The sequence below is a fragment of the Euwallacea fornicatus genome, chromosome 24, assembly GCF_040115645.1.
Source record: "Euwallacea fornicatus isolate EFF26 chromosome 24, ASM4011564v1, whole genome shotgun sequence".
Lineage (NCBI taxonomy): Eukaryota > Metazoa > Arthropoda > Insecta > Coleoptera > Curculionidae > Euwallacea > Euwallacea fornicatus.
The window spans coordinates 364,947-374,720 of NC_089564.1; the positions used below are offsets into that span (position 1 = coordinate 364,947).

At 36.7% G+C, this 9,774-nt stretch overlaps 1 protein-coding gene across 1 annotated transcript in view; it reads left to right on the forward strand.

Moving 5' to 3' along the window:
- Positions 1–7,478, forward strand: part of roq (roquin) — a 152,038-nt gene extending 144,560 nt beyond the window's left edge. The window contains exon 14 of the transcript XR_010733347.1: positions 7,186–7,478. The gene's annotated coding sequence lies outside the window, so the exon portion shown is untranslated. The remainder of the gene's footprint in view (positions 1–7,185) is intronic.
- The last annotated feature ends 2,296 nt before the right edge of the window (positions 7,479–9,774 follow it).

Below are 9,774 nucleotides of genomic sequence, written 5' to 3' on the forward strand. Positions count from 1 at the left end.
GCTTTTAAGGAGTTGCTTTAATTACGTGTTACATAAAGATATGACCCGCTAATGAATATGCGATTAGCATGGAAATGTGTTGAGAGGACCGTATGTACACCCTTTGGAATATCTTTAGGTGATGGTTCCAAAGTTATTTCTGGACAAGCTTTAATTGATTCCCATAAATTTTGCTTTGTGCGTAAATTAATGGTATGTCAAGTGTTCTGAAAACCTTTCATGGGATCTTTTCCACGATCCATGCATGTTCCATGACATTCAAGATATTAGCATGCCAATCAATCATCTGACCTCGAAATTAGACTAAAACGTTTCATCCTCTCTCTGTAAGCTTCGCAAGCTGACTGAGGATCTCACGTCATTATGTGGCTATTCAGGGGACTTTGTGCATAATGTGGCTGTCATGTGACTTTCTGTACCTAATTAATCACCACTATTCCTCACTAAGGGCCAATTTTTCAATCAGCTGTTAAGCTTTCCCAATAGACAACAAACGGTTTTAGCCGAGACTATAGGCATTGTCCTTTGGCGAATTAATTTCGATCATTTCGCCGTTGTTGCGGAAGAAATCGCAGTGGCAAACTCAAGAGCTCGTTACTCGCAACAATTCAACGCTAAAATAGTCCCACATCGATTCCGACATTTCAAAAACGGTTTTACAAACGTATTTGAAATCATTTTGTTGGATCGGCTTTGGCATTCATTAGACAGTGCCCGCTAACCTGAACTAACCTGAACTAAGTGATGTGCTGGAGTGTGCCATTAAGATTCTTCCAAATAGTTACGTATCTCCCTCCTGCTAGCGTAGATAAACGCCAAGAAACTGAGATTATGGCCAATTCGCCACGATCCTCTAGATTATGTTATTACGAAATTCATCGGTCTGTAAATACTCAAAACGCTCTTGTTATAATCTATACCTACCCTCCTGTTTCTTGATGTACAATGGCAGAGGTTTACGTAAGTAATACATTACACGCCTCTTTGCCATATTATCAAATAATTTATACCGTGAACTGTACTGAACAATATATATATCTTAGGAACCATACGAAATATACATAAAACATTGTTGCACAAGATAAATGAACTGCCTTCAAAGCAGCAGTACCTATATCTCTGCATTTCAAATGGTTTTAAAAAAAACTTGATTTAATGCTCATATTATTATCCATACACATTTCCAGTTTCTTGACGATTCCATTAGGTACAGGAATGCGACTATAAACCATATACCTTTGCCAGTCCGATGCACAATCTAATAAATTAAACGACGTTTTATGTTAAATTAAATCCTGTCAGAAATGGTAGTTTTCGAAAAGAATACCTACTCGTAAACCAACAAAAACTGGTGCTAATTGTCAGTCAGGGCTAATTAATGTGTATGTGGGAGATAAACGTTAGTGATAATGAGGTGTGGGTTGTGCACTTGTGAAATAAATGTTCTGAACCTATACTGTTATAGGGTCTACTGTATGGGCATTTAAATAGATATAGTGTGAAAACGGGATGGAACTTGAAGAATTAAAGTGTTCGTGATGATATATGTGCTGCGCTTAAATTACCCTAGAAGGCACACATAACAGATAAAATCATACTAGGAATTCATAATGGCGTTAAGAGCAATTGAGAAATTATTTTTAAAGCAATAAATTTCATTAAAAAAAATTATGCATAATTTTATATTGCAAGTGAACGCACAACTGACGTTTTCTGAATTTCTCTTTTCAAATTATCTCTCACGATTTTTTACCGACCTCAGATTTCCCATATCCATTGCAGCGTTTCGAAGTGAAGAAGTGGTTGATATGATCACTGAACCCATGCAGTGTCGTGTCATACCTGTTTTGAGGACGAAACGAAACAAACGACATATTTGATTCTGCAAGTTCGAACGGAACGATAGGAAATGTTCGATATGGAAGATGAACGTTACAAATTCGGTGGGAGACAAAGAGCTCGACTCGGAATCACTTTTGTCAGTTACACCGGAGAGCATCCAAGTTATCCGGTGGTTGATACGTTCCCTTTCGTCCCCTGCACATCTTCACGAAAGTCATCACTTTATAAAGTGACGTCATTACTTTGTCAAGCAGCGTGAAAGTGGGCTGGTCATCGGAGGGACAGTGGATGCTCGTAGGAAAAACGTTACGGAGAGTGTTTTTCCGAAATTCTTGAAAAATTATTATATATTCTACTCGAATCGGAAAAGTTGCACTTTCTCGCGACAGCAATTGCGATTTTGCAGGTATTATTCAGCATAAGTGGTATTGACAGTTACTTGCCTGCACTAATTACCTGCGAGATCTCTTCATAAAACCGAGTATCTGCGGTCTCAAGCTCGCACTATTCAAGATATGTAGGTACGTACACTGCGATAAGTACATTTCCACACTTGGTCGGAAAATAACCGATTGTAGAAGTTTTTCTATGGCATTTAGGCCCTAAGACGTCAAAATACTACTCTCCGCGCGCAATTAGGAGGCTAAAATGATACTTTACACCCGGGCATAATTTTTTTTTACGTTACGCCATCCGAAATCTGTTCAGTGGTGCTTCCCAAGCACCCAGGACAGGAGACCCATTCCGACTCATCATTTGAAATTCGATCCAGCCCCTCTAAACAATGGCACATTGGGAAAATTATACACAATAAGCGTTTTTCTACAGACCGCCACAACTTTTAAAAGTGAGGTAGTAAGGCCGGCCCTGCACTTAAGTTATTCCTTGACTCACGCATACGTTATATTTTTTTCTACGTTTTTTTTCTAGAATGAAGTTCCCCCATGGGCGAGAAAAAAACAATCGAAAAAAACTCGGAGTAACAGGGGGTTGGTCTCGAGGGTTAAAGGGTTGCCCCAAGCTGCGTGGTCTTTTGTTTTATGGCGGGCTCGTGACGCGGGATCTTTGAAAGATCGAAATTAAAATGCATTTCTAATGTCGACAACAGCTGGCCGACGATTCTCTCTGCTGGATTTATGTTTGTGTGATTGTTAAGATAAAACAGAGTTGAATGGGGCATTTTAATTTTTTTTATATCAGCCCTCCGCTTTCCATTGTAGTAATTTACATATAGTGTTGACCGCGGTAAAGGGTTTAATTTAAATCTTAGATTTGCAAAATAACACGAGCTATAAGCGAGATAAATAAATTGATAGGAGCCAATTACGACAATCCGCTTTTAATGTAAAAACCTGCGAATTTCATTTTATTTTTAAGCTCATTTGACCAAAATTAAAATTCATTCAATTAAGCGTTCAAGTGCATCTTCGTTCGAGAGCCGCACTCCCTTCGTACCTACAGCCACACACGAACCATCTGCCCTCAGTAATGACATTTCACGCAATGCCCTGTACATAATGGAGGCATAGTAAATTAATCGTAATGCTATCTGATCTAGTTAAAAGGGAATGCGAAAAAAAACTTGAGAAAAAAGGTTCACGCCAGTTGTACACATTTAATTTAATAGACGACAGTGCTATATATAATTTTCCGTTGAACTGGTTCATTATGTACGATGAAGTATTTTTTTTTCTAGTCTGATACTTAGGAAGTGGAAAAGGCAGGGCCGGACTGAATACTAAGTATGGAGTCGTACCCTTTCATCATTTCAACATGGAAGAGACTTTTCAATAAAACGATTTGAGATGATGATGGTGAGACGGGATCATAGAAGGTATTATTAATAACTACTGCAGAGGGATAGAATATGCAGAGCAAGGAACAAAGATAACAGCACAACCGCACTCTCCAAGCCCTATTGTTTTTCACGGATACATTTAGAGAGTACGTAACTTTCACCGCAGGGTTCCTCAAATCAGTTTATCTGTTAATCGCATGTTTAATGGCAAATAGTAAATTTTCTGATCGATCATGCGACTACGGTTCATCGTCTCCACTGAAGTGAGTTTTTTGTAGTGATCGCGCGTGACATCCACACCTCCATTAGGAGGCTAAAAGACGAGAAAAAAAGCTTAGAGTGAAAGACTTAACAATCAAGAGAAAGCCCGCTGAAGTCACTTTTTCTATTCGTGTGTAAGAAAAAGCACCCGCCCTCGCACGATTCGGTGCAATTTTGCAAGTACGACTTTGCAAAAGTGACATCGAAAGTGATTTATTACTCGAAGGTGATTGTGAGGTTCAAGAGAACATCTGAGGTCTAAATGTGATCGAAAAGAGAATTGTTACCAAGTCTGGGGAAAAGCATCTTTTTGAAGTTCTTGTCCGTAGTTGATTATCCCCTGTGTATATGGATTCGGCGAAAGTTCGTCAAAGTACGTATGTGGGAACGTAAATTTTTAGAAAATCTCATCTTTAGGTTTGATGCTCTATAGAAACAGCCTTCGTAATTTTTTTCGCTGTTCTACTAAAAAGTCCTCTCTTCTTTTCGTCAAAAAACCCTAAAAATCCATTTAAATTGTTTCCGATTTTCCGGAATTTCCCGTTTGCCAAGCATGTTACTGTTGATACGATCACTTCTTGACAGACTCCGACACAACCGAGCACCTGCTCGAAAATTTGTAAAACATAACATTTATAGTACGTTTTATGGTGGAAATCCCGTATAAAATGGCAAAGTAAATTGAAGATTTACTTCAATATAACAATATCTATGTTAGAACATTGTCTATTTTAGGCATAAAAACGCGCATTTTTTCAAAAGTGTAATGGAACATGTGGCAGAATCAAAATTGAGTTGTTAGGTGTTCAGCCTGAGCGGGAAGGGCGGTTTGGAAGATCGTGGTCGGATATACAGGTTACATAAGCCTAAAGCTACATCTAAAGAGATCGTTAGTCCAAATAATTTTTACAAATATTTATTTTAAAATATGGTCGCCTAGAACGATCCTTTCAGAACAAAATAAATATTAGCGAAACGTGGGCGGAACAAATACCCATCTGTGCGTGTGTATTCAGAGACATTTACAGCTACTTTATAGGTATTATGCAAACCGGCGAATGGTACACATAAAACCAAAGACCTCCTTGGTTTTATTTATTGAAAAAATCTGAAATATGTCTCTAGGATAGCTAAAGAGGCGTGAGATTTGCGTAGGTTGGAGTTAAATTCCTTGCACATGCCTCTTATATGAGTATTTACAAGAGAAATTTCTAAATATTTCCTCGAACATGCGAGGCATTAAGGCTACATACAACCTTTGCACGACCATTAACCGCACCTGCAAACTCTATTACAGTAATCTGGCCAAACACACCGTAACAAGTTCGGATGTTATTCCCAATATTCGCTCCACTACGTTTAAGTGCCAACTTAAATATCGCTCTGTATTGCTTCCAATAGCAAACCGCCATATTACGGTAAACACCACTTTAAAAATTTCCTTACATTGAGTTGTTAAAGTTCATATCCGACACACCCAATTTGAATTCCTCATATGTCGGTAAAGTCGTGAATAAGGCCGTTGTGGGTTTTAGATGATCGTAATGTAAGACTTAAGTGTCCTACTCATGTTTAGCTAACTGAGAACATTTTGCGTGTCTGCTAATGATAATTACTAAGGAATCTAATTAATTCAAATTTTGAAATTCGAGACGTAAATCTTTAGGATTTAAATATCAAACAGGGCTAGGTATCTGCTATCACGATTTATTATGGGTTTTTGCCGTAGATTTAGGAATCGTTTCCGAAACACGGAAATTTGTCATAATTAACTTTTTATCGTTACGCGTCCAAGACCATAAGGTCGTTCAGACTGTGAAAGACACATGGAGATTACGTCTTTCAAAAAAATTAATGACGGTTGTGGTTTTTAGTATCTTTAACTTTGGCCTTGTTTGCAATTTTGCTCAATCTCACTTCCAATTAACCGTGTCAATAAAACGTTACCAAAATTAACGTTTTTAAAAATAATATAATTTATCGGCTGATTAACGGTTTTTTTTTCGATTTTGCACGAACGTTAAATTACACTACATACACGCTTCGAAAACGTCATTATAAATGTGAGTGACGTTGATGCGTTCTTGTGCGTTTTTCAAACGGAAAGCCATCATGACACCATTTTCATGGGCTTGGGGTTAATTTACCAAAAAACGTAAATAGATAAAACAGGAAAACGCATTGCGATATCCGCTTTTTCTCGAACGTTCATTGGGTCCCTAAATTCTTTTCCCACTTAACCAACTTCCCAACTCTGTTAGTTTTCTAGAGTCCTTCACCCGCTATCTTCACAATTTCGTCTGTGTTGCACTCAATGCCAAACCACCATTATGCTGAATGCCATTTTAAAAATCTTCTTACGTTGAGTTGTTCAACATCCGATTTGAATTCCTCATATGTACAGAGCGTCTCAAACGTAAGGACTACTATGGGGATCTCGGAAATTGTTAGAGATGCGAAGAGGTTTAAATTACGACAAAGTTGCATGTCTTTATGCTGAAGCAAATGCCGTTTAAAAATCCGAAAAATATCGACTGATTCCGAAGATATACGAAGAAAGCCGAAGCCCTGGTACTTCAATTTTGATTCCTTCTGGCGTTATTTCCAAAAATATCGGAAAGCAAATGATAAATTGTTAAGGCTTAGGTGACTGTCAAACAAAACACGCAAATTGTTGTAGTGGCGGATTTGTTAAAAGAACTATTTACAAATTTGCACTAATTTTTCCATTTTAAAAGTTTATCGCAACCAATGAAAAATTGCATTTTCAAAGTTTTCAAATTTAGAAAAACGTGACATGTTAAGAAATGTATTGCTCTTCTAATATATGTAAATTCTAGAATTACAAGTCAACGATATTTGAATCAACGTCCCGATAGAGAGCAACTTGATCAAAGGTTGTTTTCTAAACTTGGTAAAATTTCGATGAAGTTTGGAAGTTTTGGTAAACACATAAATAATTATGGTCACGGAGAAGATCCACATGAAGACGAATTTAGTGTGAATGCAGTAAATTTTCAAATTTGTAAACACTACATCCATTTGTCGTTTGAATTTTTTTTTATAGGTGAATAATACCTTCCAAAGGCCTTTTAAGCATTTCGAAAGGGAATTGCAAATTTCTAGAATTAGAATATGACAGACAGAGTGTAGAAGTTAGACAAGGGCGAGTGTTATTTAATGTCTTGACCGGTATGTGGCGCAATAGAGTTCGTAGCCTTATAATGTATGACGGCACTTTGACAACTGAAATATATTTAGAACTAATATTACGTCAATTTCAGGATTGATTTGAAGACGAACCGTCGATTACCGTAACACAGTTATGGTGGCAACACGACGATGCTCCTCCACACAACGGACGAGACGTAACAAATTGTTCGAATAGTATTTTTCCAAGCCAGAGGATCGAAAACCAGAGACCTCCGAGGTAGCCTGCTAGAAGTCCGGACTTGAGGCCCCTGCATTATTTCATGTGGGGACATCTGCAAAACTAGTTATACCGTAAAATACCAAATAATATTAATGAATTACGACTGAGTTTAATGTGGGAAATGACAGCGATTTTCCATCGATCTATTCAACGTGCGATATTAAGATTACATAAATTCATGGCAAAATACGATGTACATCGAGGCGAATGGCTTTCGATTCGAATACCTTTTGTAGTTTTCTCTCATTATTTCAATAACTATTAATTAAAATATATTTAATTTTTTGAATCTAATTAATCTCATTATGAATATGAATAAAAATTGATAGCTTGTTGTTACTTTTGCATTAACATTTTCCAAATTGAAAATTGCGATAAAATATTTAGGTGCGTATTAAAACCAGAGAACTGATGATGGTCGCTAAATGACAAAACGTCGGAAGTAAAGTCTTATTGTGCCTTCTTCCCCTTCAGAATTGAGAGCCCTAATAATGTCATTTGCTTTCCGATATTTATGGGAATAACGTCAGAAGGAATCAAAATCGTCATTTTACAGCCTCGGCTTTTTTCGTATCTTTTCGAAACCAGTCGGAATTCTTCAGGCTTTTAAATGGCGTTTCATCCAACATAAAAATACGCAACTTTACCATAACTGGAACGTCCTCGTATCCCTGATGGTTTCCGAGATGGCCACAGTGGCCCCCCCATTTGAAACACCCTGTACATACATCGGGTAAAGTCGCGAATAAGACCGTTCTGGATTCAAATTTATCAATATATATATATTGATACCAAGCCAAACCAGACCATTTTCTGTGTCTGCTAATACTAATTACTAACGAGTTTAATTGATATATGAATTTGGAAATATGAAGCACAAATATTCAAGATTTAAATATCAAGCACGGATCGGTTTCTGTTATCATGATTTATTATAGGTTTTATCGTAGATTTAAGAATCGTTTAAGAAATACGAAAATATAATGTTAGACTAATTTGTAACGATCTATTCCTGTCAGAAACGTTATTTATGGGTTCTATTTCGATGTTGTATCGATGCATTTTAAGTAGATCGTTGGCTGCAGCTCGTACATTTAAGAGAGATATTTCGCTAACAAAAGCCATCAATGAATGCCAAAAATGTGTAATGCTTTAATTAAGAAAGTTGAGATATCTGTGCTAAATGAAGACAAATGCGAATATGAAAAAATGGCTCGTTCGATACCATCAAAATATCTTCAAGAAACGTTGTTCAGATTAGAGGAGCGAGCCATTTACGTAGGTTCCTTTATACCTTAACTTGAGAAGTATTTTATTTTATTTTATGTTTCTTGCTGCCTCGGAAACTTCCCCATTGTTCTTCGAGGATTGATTCTCAAAGATTTAATTTGAAATGCTATAGGGTTGCTCGGGTTGCCCTTTTTCTGGAAATTCAAATTTGATTGTTGACAATGGCAAATGTCATAATTAGCTGATTGCAAGATTTAATATTGGCACCTGCCCAAGCTTCAGCAATTTATTAGCAATGAGGTATGATCAATATTTTCATTGCGAATATTTAACTGGATTTTTGAAAGTAACGGCTCGCTTGGCATCAATTTATAACTAAGCTGAATCTCCAGTTAAACTAAAGGTTAACGAAGAACTGACTATAGCTGTTTTATCCCTCCAAACCTGCTTTCCAAATCCGACAAAAATATCTTCCATTTTAATTCGGTAATATCTTCGTATATTTCTATAAGCTGACAAAAAGACATTTATGTTGGATAGGAAATATCGCGAATATCGATGAGAATTTATGATAACCTGAATGCTAAAATTAGAGCTCAAGTTTGAGCTATCAGTAAGGCTGAGTGCAAAATTACGTATCAATCTTTTGTGAATTTTCACAAGTGTTGCAGTGCAAAGCCTCGTAATTGGGCGACGAAAGTTATACAGCGAAATTTTCAATGGATAAAATGATGATTCGCCAAAATTGCTGCGTTAGTAAGATTCAGGGTACTTTTTTAATTCGTTTTCTCTTCCAAATCTAAAGCAGTACCGGTTAAGGTTGATTAAATCGTACGCAAGTTTGCGTAGGATTTAATTTTGCCCGATATACCAACACATGAGCCGTGGGGGTCGCAAGGAAAAGAGTTAAAAGTATTCAAAGTCAGTTTCCATAATTAACTAGATATACATATACTTTCGCATAATTTTTTGACCAAATAATAGTATAAAAAATGAAAATAATAATAAATAAAAAAATATAAAAAACAATAAGTACTTGTTTCCTGGAGAGTGGCGGAGTCGTATTAGTTTTTTCCTTTTTAGGGATCGATTTTACATCGGATTAGAGAGAAGTAGCCTTTTCGGTAAAAACTCAACTTTTGCGCTCAATAATAGCTTGTTTAATCAAACATAAATTTTTACCTTAAGGAGGTCAATGAATCATCGAAAT